The 12,008-nt window shown below is 42.6% G+C and overlaps 1 protein-coding gene and 1 long non-coding RNA gene across 5 annotated transcripts in view; one reads left to right on the top strand and one right to left on the bottom strand.

Moving 5' to 3' along the window:
- Positions 1–8,935, bottom strand: part of CCDC91 (coiled-coil domain containing 91) — a 117,351-nt gene extending 108,416 nt beyond the window's left edge. Inside the window, exons 1-2 of one of the 4 annotated variants that reach the window (XM_048301330.1) lie at positions 8,842–8,935; positions 7,256–7,406 (exon numbers count right to left, since the gene is read on the bottom strand). The gene's annotated coding sequence lies outside the window, so the exon portion shown is untranslated. Of the gene's footprint in view, positions 1–7,255; positions 7,407–8,529; positions 8,647–8,792 lie in introns of those variants that run through there. The other 3 variants (XM_048301328.1, XM_048301329.1, XM_048301332.1) reach the window with 3 other exon arrangements.
- LOC125324871 lies at positions 8,873–10,144 on the top strand. The gene is made up of 2 exons (XR_007203141.1): positions 8,873–8,962; positions 9,132–10,144. It is a non-coding gene; the product is annotated as an uncharacterized LOC125324871 (long non-coding RNA).
- Positions 10,145–12,008: the final 1,864 nt, after the last annotated feature.

Here is a 12,008-nt window from a genome sequence, read left to right as displayed (position 1 = left end):
CAAAGATGGTTTACTTCTAAAGGTATGCTCTGAAAGTACTAAGGATTTATACTAAATAATTTCAGCTTGTTATAATAAAAAGGAAAAAAAGAAACACAAAACAAAACCCAAAAAATCAACTACTAACTTTGCTCAACTGTGAAAGTATCACTGGGGCAACACAGGTCTGTGTACATAGATGTAGATATACATATATATATATATATATATATATATGTAGATATATATAAAGAGAAAGACAAAGAACACACATTTTCAGATAGTAAAACAAAAAAGGATCTACGTATAGCAAAGTCTTTGGGGCGCACAGTCAATTTAAATGTAATATTTTCCAAACAGAAGTCTAATTTGCCTCAGTTTTTGAAATTTTCAAGCACATTAGTACTTGTCTCTTCTCCCCTTAAACAAGATTCTTAAACCAATATTGCCCTTTCAACCCCAACTGAGGGCAAGTCAGGCCTCTTTATAAACCTTAAAGGCAGTTCATGAGTGCATTTATAAGGATAATTTAACTAAATCCCAGGTACCTTCATTATTGATGGAAGTTATATAGCTGTATCACACACTTTTTAAGCACTCTTTAACTAGTAAAAGTATTCACAAAGGTCCTAAATCAGAAGCTATTTTTTATGTTCTAACAGTAAAATTAATCTGGTCCTGGAGTAACAGTATCTCATTTTATCATTCATCACACTGTGATAAATCCTAAATTTCTGTAAGAGTCATTTTTAAGTGGAGTAAACAAAAGTGGTTTTAAACTCATTTCCTGAGACCCCTTCCAGAGTCATTTCACAATGCTATTGTCCATCAGTGCTAACCAAATGTGCAGGAACTTATCTGGGGGAAAAAATAAAGAAAAAGGGGGGGCAGGGGGGGTAAGTGTTTTGGGTAAACATCAGAGGAGAGGCCAACACGGCAGATATCCTGGTGGGAGTGTGTTACAGCCTACCCAACCAGGATGAAGAGACTGATGAAATATTCTCTGAAGGACTGGGAGAAATCTCACAATCACTGGCCCTTGGTTCTCATGTGGAACTTCAATTTACCAGGTATCTGCTGGAAACAAAATACAGCAGAGGGGAAACAGGACTGCAAGGATGGCATGAGGTCCTGCAGGGAGGAATTTAGGAGGGCCCAAGCCCAACTAAAACTTAACCTGGCTACTGCACTGGTACAATAGTACAAAAAACCAATACAAAAATTATTTTATAAATACAATAGCAACAAAAGGAGGGTTAAATCTCCATCCTCATTGGATGCAGGGGAAAATAATAGTGAGAAAGGATGAGGAAAAGGCTGAGGTACTTAGTGCTGTCTTCGCCCCAGTCTTCGGTAGCAAGACCAGGTGTCCTCAGGGTACCCAGCCCTGAGCTGAAAGAGAGGGAGAGGGAGCAGAAAGAACACCCACAACCCAGAAGAAGATGCTCATTGAGTGACCTGCTGTGCCTCTCAGACACACACAGGTCTGCAGGGCTGGCTGGGATTCACCTGAGGGTGCTGAGCAAGCTGCTGAAAGAGCCCACAGAGCCACTTCCAGTCACTTACCAGCAGTCCTGGCTAATTAGGGAGGTCCCAGTTGGCTCCGATCTAGAAACAGAGAGGGAAGGATGATCTGACCTGATCTCCTCTGACAAGGTGACCCACTTTTTGCATCAGGCAAAGGCTTTGGATATTGTTTACCTGGACTTTCAGTAAAACTTATCTTTTTCCAAAGGCTTCACCTGGAGAAACTGGCTGCTCCTGGCTTGGACATGTGCATTCTTTGCTGCATAAAATAAATGGCTGGGTGGACAGGCCCAGAGGGTTGTGAATGGAGTGGCTGAGGGAGCTGGGAAAGGGGCTCAGCCTGGAGAAAATGAGGCTCAGGGGGGACCTTCTGGCTCTCCACAACTCCTTGACAGGAGGGTGCAGTCAGGTGAGGGTTGGGCTCTGCTCCCAGGGAACAAGGGACAGGACAAGGGTAAATAGCCTCAAGCTGTGCCAGCAGAGGTTTAGATTGGATATTGGGAAAAAAAATTCTTCGCTAAAACCATGGTCAAGCACTGGAAAAGGGTACCCAGGGCAGTGGTGGAATCACCAACCCTGGAGGTATGTAAAGACATGTGGATGTGGTTAGTGGTGAACTTGGCAGTGTGAGGCTAATGGTTGGACCCTTGGAGGTCTTCTCCAACCTTAACAATTCCATGATTTCAAACTAAGTACAACTTTTCTTCAATCTACAGTTGATCAGGCCAAGATACTGATTTTTTACTGTGACAGCTTATGAGCTAAAAGCAAGCTGACTGTGGCATGTGCATCATGTGGAAACCTCTTCAGAAACTCACTGTTAGACTATTTCAGAAGCTGCACCCCATGGAAAGTCCTTTTTAAAAGCATAGCTAGCAAATGCATGCCAAAATATTTTGGTTTCCATCTAAGTCTACACTAAATCCAATCCTCAGAGACAGGATTTCCACTTTATTTCTCTCTATACACACACACTAAGCTCAAGAACGGTAACATAGTAAAGTGTTGTTAAAGTTTTGAAAAAAGCAAGCCTAGCACAAAGAACTTGACTGTAGGTCTCTTTTCCTCAGAAATTTAAAAAAATCCCAAACATCACTGTGTTCTGCAGTAAATAAAAGATATTTAAGCAAAAACATACATATTTAATATAAATGGATACTAAAACAAATTCAAAGTAAAGCAATTCCATCTTTCTCTAAGTCTACCTCAAGATAAAATAACTCAATTCTAACAGTGGGTTCTGGCAAAGTATTTAATGAGGAATGAAGAACTACAAGACCAAGTTTTGGCAACAATACATAAAATATTGGATAGCTTTTACCTGCATTCACTTTATTCAGAAACCTTAGGAGACACAGAATGAACATTAAGGAAACACAGAATGAATTTATAATATTTAGTACATTATTTAGTACATTTATTTATTTACAATCTAACCAAAGTTTAGAAAGCAAAACCATGTCTAAACCTTTGGACATTTTGTATTTTGAATCTTCAAATTTTTTTGTGGGATTATTTCACTTGAATATAAACACCTGGGAAAGAAACAAAAATTACTCTGAGCTTCTAATTTTAAGGCTTGTAGGGTTGTTACAAAGAATCCTTTCATAATCTTGTATATTGAAATCAAATTGCTTTTGAATTGATGCAATGGATTGTTAGTTTCTGCTTCCCAGACGAAGGGGGTTTGTTCAGCTGGGTTTTTAAATGTTAAACTACTTCCAGGGCTAGGTTAAGCAACCTGTTTCGCTGTAGGAGATTATATTCACTTTTTGTGAGTATGGTTATTAACTGATGAAGCACCTCTAAACCTGCTCACCTTCTTCCAGATTTCTTCTGCCTTCAGCCAATGTGCCCAAAGAACATGTGCAACAGCAAGGATGTCTACAGCAGTGATTTTCTTGAAAAGTCCACAGCTTAGCATCCCTTTCAGCTCATATTTATTCACCTCTCCCACAGCTGCATCTGCTCCCCAGACTGTTCACAGAATAGGATAGTTCCAGCTACAAGGGACTTGCAGCAATCATCTGGTCCAACAGCCTGAGCCCTCACCAGAAGTCAGAGCACATTAGGAAGGGAATTGTCCAAGTGCCTCTGAGACACGGACACGCCTGGGGCACCGGCCACCTCTCTGGAAGCCTCCCCCCTGCCTGGCCACCCTCATGGAGGGCACCCCTCAGCCTCCCTCTCTCCAAACTGCACAAACCCAAAAGTCCTTGCCTGCTCCTCACAGGACGTGCCTTCCATTGTATCCATACTGAGGTATGGAATTTCCACTCCATTTTCATACTCACTCATTGTCACTTGAAGGGGATGATTGCAATTGGTGAATTTTTCACCTACTCAGATCAAAAGATGTGGTGCCTTGGTGTGGCTGTGCTGCCACACGAGAGCTCTGAAGAATGCAGTGGTTCACAGCCGGAGTACAATTCTCCAGCAGGTACAAAAGCTGAAACACAATCAGCCAGCATGCTCAAACACTGATAGCAATGCCCCTGTGAACTGCTTTTCTAGAAATAACACAGCACATTAAATCCCTTTTTAAGTCCTTTGTTGAAGGAAAAGCAACAGCTCTAGTAATAGATCCAAGGCTACAGCCTTGAAATCACTAGTTTTCACACTGGAATAATTTGAGTTTGGTTTTGCACCTCAAGATGTGCTTGCACACCTTAAATCCTTCATTTCCAAAGAAATCAAGTTTTAAATACTGTCAGCCCTTAGTGCCAGATTCCAACTGTACTCTTCCAAGCAACCTACCCTCCAGCAGAGATTGCTTTGCCCTGTACACATCTGCTACAGCCTCATAACCCAGAGGAAAGTTGAATAAAAGCAGAAGTCTCAATTTGGAACCACCCCTACTAGCAGCATAAATTATTTTAATTACTTTTTCCAAAAGCAAACAAACGGTCCCAACCATTACTGTTGCACAGTCACCTAAAATCAGTTTATGTATGTGCACAAAAATTTGCCATCTTTTCCAGGACTGCACTAAAATGAGAGGAATATTGCTGAAGTCTATGGAAGAATGGGTCAAGATCTGACTTACGTTTCACTGCAAGTGAAAACTTGCCTGACTAGTTAATATTTGAGTATTATGATGCCATATGTTATCAGATAAGGAGGTTCAAATTTGGTTTTTTAATCAAGGAAACTGCTGAATAGGTGAAAACTCTACATTCTAAAACTTACCACAGTTGTTCATGGGAACCCTAAAAATCAGAATTTAGCCCTGTATCATTTTCACTAAGTGGAGGTTTTTAAAGACCTCAGAGTTTCACAAACTCCCTGAGATTTTAGATCTTTTTTTTTGTACTAAATAAGCACTATAGTTTAGACTTACTTGATTTTCTAAAAAATAGAAGTCTTGAAAATACAACCGAAGACATATTTTAAGCTAAAGCCATTTCCAAATTCTTCTCTGAAAGACATACAAAACTGGAATTTTTATCACTCCAATGACAAATAGAAAAACCTGCTTTTCTTTCATAGGCATTAGATAGGTATGATAAACATTTCTCTTTCTGAGGATCCGAAATGGCTTTATAAGTATTATGCCCATTCCTGTAGCTCTAATTCAAAGGATGGGAAAGTTTGCTAGGCAGTGTCTGTTACAAGGTGATCACAGGAAATTTTAGCCTCATGTGTGCCAACCAACTTAAGGCAGACACAGATGTCACATAAAGCTGCTGGAAAACTGCAGAAGAATTCTACAAAAATTACATCCCTAAAAACCTCTTGAGGAACATCCACTGCAACTTGTACACGTAAGTAAAAAACTTAATTCACTTTTTTCTTAATTCAGAAAGTCCTCTATGATTACTTAGAAAGAAATTTATGGGTACGTAATTCTGTTTCTCCAACCACTCCGTAGAATGGGATTTACATTTTTAATGGTTTAACCGAAAGAGTGGACAGAACTCCCACGAATCATTTCAGTCACACCTAAAATAAATCTGCCAACTGAACAATGAAAAGGAAAAAAGCCTGCTATGTCAGAAAAGCAAAATTCTTCACACTGGTCAATCCCAAACTTCTCAGGACAAAGTAATACAAATCTTACTGTATGCTAAGAAAGTTTAGATAATAGAATTCTACATTAAGAAAATGACAAATCATTTCATTTTTATCTGTAAAAATAGTACCACTTCTGGAGACTCAGGTGTGGAGAGCAGGTGCCTTTGCTTAAGGGATGCAAAGTGACGAGGGAATATTAGGATTGCAAGATGCCTTATCAGAAAAGATAAACCCAACCCTCAAATTTAAGGTATTTATTTTTATTAACACCAGCAGGGGTTATTTCCACATAAATCTAAAGCCTTTAGAAGTATGAGATAGAAAAAGGAAAAACAACTCCTGCACTTTGAATTTCTGATGCATTCTCTCATTTATAAATAACAAAGTAATGAAGCTAACAGATGTTAAAATAGTTTCTGAAAGTCACCTTGAAACACTTTTTAGATGATCTGCCACTACACTGCACTTAAAGGTAGATTTAGTCCACTTAACTTAAAATTTAGACTGGGTAGCCTGAGACTTGTAGTGTACTGGGGGGAAAGCCCTACAGAAAGAAAACCAGCTGAAAAAGTTCTGAGTATCAAGACTGGTTTAACAAGAATTTTTCTCCTTCATTATTATGACCAAATTAGTTTTCCATGAGCAGAAAGAACTTTCCTGTAAGGGCACTCGAGCATGAAGCACTGCACAGATGAACAGCAGCAGATTACACCACACACGAGGGTACCGGGCCCTGCACACACCAACCACACCTCATGTACCTGCACATGGGCAGGAAGGGGCTGTGGATTTTACTTTTAAGGATTCACAAAAAGTGTGCTTCCATCAAACCTCAAACTTTTTTCCATTTGGTGTTGCAAGCTTTCCTGGAAGCTGGGTTTTCAGCAGGAACCCAGCCAAGTGTTCAGACAGACACTGCACTTAGATATCTGTCTCAGCAGCTCTGTAAAGATGTGGGGAATTATTGCCCTTAAGATTGCGATCCACTTGTTCCTCTGGACCAGAAATAGGCTTCATAGCATAACTGCATTTTGGCACCTCTAAACCTGTGTGGCTGTCATCAGCCTGACAGCACAGAAGCAGCTAACAGTGCCTAGACAGCCAGTACTCTTCACCAAGCTCTGGCAGTAGTTGTCTCACTTGGAAAGAGATGTGAAGGAGCTGGCCTCAACAGCCCATGGTGTTCAAAGACATGCAGAAAACAGTCAAGGAGCTCCTAATTAAGTGCAGAAGGACTGAAACTGCATTGAGAGTTCTAGTGAGGCATGGTCTGACCACTGTGCCTCCAAATCCTCGTGAAGGTTTATGTGTGAACGTGACAGAAGCCAATGTGTCACCTGGTATGCTCAGTTTTCAACCATTCCAGGTAGAATCAAACTGGTAGGAAGCCTTAAACTGAATTATAGAAATAGTCAGAGAAAGATTTGGATAAAAACAAATCCAAAGGTGACAGACCCTATTTTAATGCCAGTTGTCCTAATCTGGTGTGTACATGACCCACCCACCCCCTCAGCTGAGCTACAGTAAAACATCACCTCAGCTTCAATGTGCCAGACTAACAGCAGAAAGCATTACTGGTGGAACTACTCACAAAGACACATTGAGCTACAGAGCACATAAATTTATCTCTTGTATTTAATTGTCTTCCTTTCAAAATACTCTTAAGACATTTTAAGAGGCTCTGAAAAAAAAGGTTCTGGGATTATCTACCCTTCATTCAGCATCCAAGCATCACCTGATTGAACGCTACTGTGATTTTCTTCTTTCAGATCCTACCAGCATGAGGATCGCTACTGCACTCAACAGACACTGTCTGCCCTGCAGTCTGTGTTTGAGGATGGTCAGCAGCCTGCTTCCAGTATTAGGGAGTGAGAAACTGAGAGCCCCTGAAGGAAAAACAAGGAAGTAATTACAACACTAGCATCAACATTACTTTAGACATTCAAGCCATGGATGTGGAGGCACTCAGGACATGGAAAAAATATATATGGAAGAGCAATTTCTGAAGAGCAGAAAGGCAAACAGCCAGGAAGTGCTGAGAACAAAAACTATTAAGCAGGTCCACTGAAACAGGTGTTCAAGCACTGTGACAAAAACTACCCGAAGTTCCTTTAAAATGCTGCAGTAACGTGGCAAAAGATGCATTCATGGTGTGCAATTGATAGGCAAAAAGAATTGCTAACATAGGAAAGAAAAACTGCTTATGAGAAATACTAGTCTCCTGACAAGAACCAAAGCTGCAGAGAGAGTTCATCATGACAATATCCCAGAGCAGAATGGGGTCAGGTGCTGAGGTACCCAGAGGACACAATCAACCCTATTTATTACACATATCAGAAGCCTCAAACTCCTAAAATGGTTAAAGACCAGATTTATAGAAAGTGGTTTAGATGCCTGAAGATTCAGAGAGATTTTCAGGAATACTTCAACGCCTAACTCCATTTATAGTAACAGATACTAGGCGCCCATGCACCTCTGAAAAATCAGACAGGATATTTCACAATTGAAAGATTCTGGACAATGTTTGAAAACTTGGCCACGTACAGTTTGACCTTGGAAGCAAAAGAGCAAAGAACTCATAGCCAGGATTTCCAAACCTCTGGGCTAGAGAACTACTCCAAGGGTTCTCCCGTTGACAGGAACACCAGTTTTGTGGTGGAGGGAAGGAAGGTGCAGGGAAGGAAGGCAGGCCCCTGCTGCTCCTCTAAACTACTTCTGAACTCCCCTTTTGCAGCAACCCTTGTCACATCACTAAGGACATCACCAGCATCACACACAAGTGTGAGCGCTGTGGCACAGGGACGGCTCAGAGGGGTCAGGCAGGTGAGGGGGCAGGTGGAGGCAGGTGAGGGCAGATGAAGGTGTGTGAGCTGCAGTACAGGAGGGCTTAGAGGAGGAGTCAGGCAGGTGGAGGCAGGAGAAGGTAGGTGCAGGTAGGTGGAGGCACGAGAAGGCAGGTGAAGGCAGGAGGAAGCAGGTGGAGGCAGGAGGAAGCAGGTGGAGCCGGACCTCGCAGAGCCATCCCAGCACCCACGCTCCGGCCGGGCTCTGCCGCCCGCTCGGCCAGCGGGGCTCCTGGCTGTGACCCGGGCGGGCAGGGCCGTGATCCCGGCAGGCAGGGCTGTGAGCCGGGGATGGCACGGCTGCGATCCAGCCGGGACCAGCGCCCGCTCCGGCCGGCCTGCCCCGGCCCGTCCCCGCTCCCCGCCCGCCGGCGCGGCCTCACCCGGATGTGGATCCGGCCGCCCCCCCACCCCCGCGGCCGAGGTCACCTTGATGCCGCCGAGCTGGATCATCTGTCCGCAGGCTGCGTTGTCTCACCTTTTGTAAACGCAACTGATGGCGTCAGATAACTTCTACTATAAGAGTTGCTTAATGAAGGAAAGAGCCTTGTGTTTTGAGCAGTGCGTAAGATTACATCACCCGGATAAATATGCATTAGGTAGGCGGAGAGGATTAGATAGGCGGGTCCAATGTGGGTTTAGCTATATAAAAGATGCAAGTTATTACCATCTGAGCGTGGTTTCCAGAAAGCTTCGCTGCTGTGCGCTCTTTAGAGAATAAAGAGGATTTATTCTGTAAACTTTCTAAGCTACTCTCTCTGTGTTTAGGGAGCTCCTAAAGTTGGGAATAGTGCCCACAGCGCCGGGAGCTGCTGCTGCTCATCCCGGCCGGGCTCCGGGCCGCCCCCGCCGCTCCCTGTCCCTGCCGGGCAGCCACTAGAGTGACCGCCGGAGTCACCGCTGGAATCGCGGCTGGCATCACCCCCGGCGCCGGTGTCGGAGCAGCCCCGGCCCTGGATGGAGCCTCTGGCCCTTGGCCTTTGGTTCCCGGCCAGTGGTTGCTCACCCAGCCCGACCGGAGCTCGGTGCGTGGCAGAGCAGCAGCGGCGTCCCTTCAGTGTCATCCCAGAATCACAGGATCCTGAGGGCTGGAAGGGACCTCTGGAAATCATCCAGTGCAACCTCCCTGCCAAGGCAGGGTCACGCAGAGCAGGTGACACAGCGGTGGGTTTGGAATGTCTCCAGAGAGGGAGAATCCACACCCTTCCCGGGCAGCTGTTCTAGTGCTCTGCCGCTCTCAATGTAAAGAAGTTCTTCCTCATGTTGAAATGAAGCTTGTTAGGTTTTAGTTTTTAGCCTTTGCTCCTCATACTGTCAATGGGTACCACTGGAAGGAGTCTGGTCCCTCCTCTTGGCACTCCTTTGAGATATTTATCTGCATTAATGAGATCCCCTCTCAGTCCTGTCTTCTCCAGAATAAACAGGCCCAGCTCCCGCAGTCCCTCCTCATCAGAGATGTACTCCACACTCATCATCGTTGTGGCCCTTCTCCAGTAGCTCCTTGTCTTTCTTGTACTAAGAAGTATCAAAATGAATCAGGAACTGGCAGGACAGTGAGGATCACACCAACCCTGGGAGAGATAAGCCTTTGTGCCATTCTCTGAGAGGACATGGCATAAAGACACCAAAATAAGGGCAAGCAGCCAAGTTGTGAACGACATGCTGTGATGAACTGGGAAAACAACAGGTTAATTTCACTGCTGAACCGCTTTTGTGAACAGGACAGTGTCAGTATCTAGTAGATAGATACTTAATGAACAGTACATTGAAAGTCACAGAATGAAAAAGATGTAACATAATGGCACTGGAACAGGACCTTGCAGTGGTTTTCCTATTCCATACTACATGAAGAAATGTGAGATCACAGAATCACAGACTGGTTTGGCTTGCAAAGGACCTTAAAGCTCATCCAGTTCCACCCCTGCCCTGGGTGGGGACACCTTCCACTCTCCCAGGTTGTTCCAAGCCCTGTCCACCCTGGCCTTGGACACTTCCAGGGATGGGGCAGCCACAGCTTCTCTGGGCAGCCTGTGCCAGGGCCTCACCAAGATATTATTAAGAAATGAAAATGATGGTGTAGGTTATGTATTGCATTATACCTGACTGCAGCATTCCTGAAGGTAGCTATGGAACATGATTTTGGGGGGGTAAATAGCATACACCTTTATCACTCTTCTTCCAATATATGCCATAAAAAAACCCCCAACTTGTGCCTATGTGCCTGAGCAGTATAAAATTTGACAGTTTGATCGAAGTTTCTGAAACATTCATGCTTGGGAGACAAAAACAATAATTAAGGGCTTGTTTTCTGCATTAATTAATCTTCTTCTGCAGTATTATCCCAGCTAAAGACTATTACGTCAGTCAGATGGTAGAATTTCCTCTTGGGTGCAAAAGGGGAAAAAATATCTCCCTAAAAATACCTTCTCAATATTCTATAATAATGTTGGTGCATTCAATAGTTTCTATAAATTTTTAGTCAGTAGTTATTTGGCTGGTTTCTGTAATGCTAAAAATGAATGTTGAGTTTCTCAGAACTTCAGGAGGTTCTTCCCAGGATGGTGTTCAAACCTGCTCTGAGGCCTGGAGTGCCTACTCCTGTTTTGTCAATAAACTGAAGATTTCCCTTTTTTTTAGTATCAAGATATTATTCTCTTTGTACAGATTAATGTAAATTTGGATTACTGAAGGCAGTAATCCTTAAGTATGTTATGTTTATCATCAATGTGTTCTTGTATTGCATCTCTGTAAAATATTCCTTTTCTGGTTTAGAATTTGCTATACTGTTTTGCAGAAGGAATAAGGGTTTTCTGGGCAAAAAGCCAAGAAAAGTAGCTCTTACCAAGCTAAATTAGATAATTACAATTTCACTGTGTCTTTAAAGCGCAGCTGTGTCTTTTGGGTTGTGAGAATTAGTATTTAGTACACTTAACTTTACACTTTTCTTCTTATCTAAAGGAAAATGTCCCCTCAAAGTGCAGACTCCTCTAATTAGCTCATTTTCTCCATTTTGAAATTCAGTAGAAGTAATTGTATTCCTTATTACAATCTATTATTATTATTCCTGAGTTTAATGTTTTATAACGGCCATTATCTGATTTCTCTTATTTTTTCCCATGTCTGAATTTGGAAGATGAGAAAAATAAAAGCACTTTTGTTTTGATTTTCCACTGAAGCAGGTGCATTAATTTTGTATCTTCTATCCTTAATTTATATACCAGCAGCACAAGAGGAAAGTGTGCTTAGTATACTAGAACTGTTCCAAAAATGAATTAAAATATTAAGGTTTTTTTATGTATGATTATGTTTAGCTTGTCCAAAAATCCATTTCAACATCTTTTCCACACAATTTAGATTTTTGTAACACAGGCCTCTGTCTCTGGTTGGGGTTTTTTGTTTATTTGTTTATTGGGTTTTTTAAAGGCTGTAATTTTTGAAATATCTGTATTTTTGGTTTCCTTGGGGTCTGATGTGGTTTTGTTTTGATGATCATCTTCCTATCTTCCCTACTGAGTTGGAACACTGTAGCCCTGGAAATAAGCTGCTGGTGGTGAATCTACTTTGAATTTGACTTCATCTGACCCATCTCAAGGCACCCATAAGCTCACTTTGAAAATCTCCCTGGATAATGTTCCTTATATTCTA

This window comes from Corvus hawaiiensis, chromosome 4 (assembly GCF_020740725.1).
Source record: "Corvus hawaiiensis isolate bCorHaw1 chromosome 4, bCorHaw1.pri.cur, whole genome shotgun sequence".
Classification (NCBI taxonomy): Eukaryota; Metazoa; Chordata; class Aves; order Passeriformes; family Corvidae; genus Corvus; species Corvus hawaiiensis.
The sequence above is the reverse complement of the archived record's forward strand: the minus strand, read 5'-3'. Positions and strand labels throughout refer to the sequence as shown.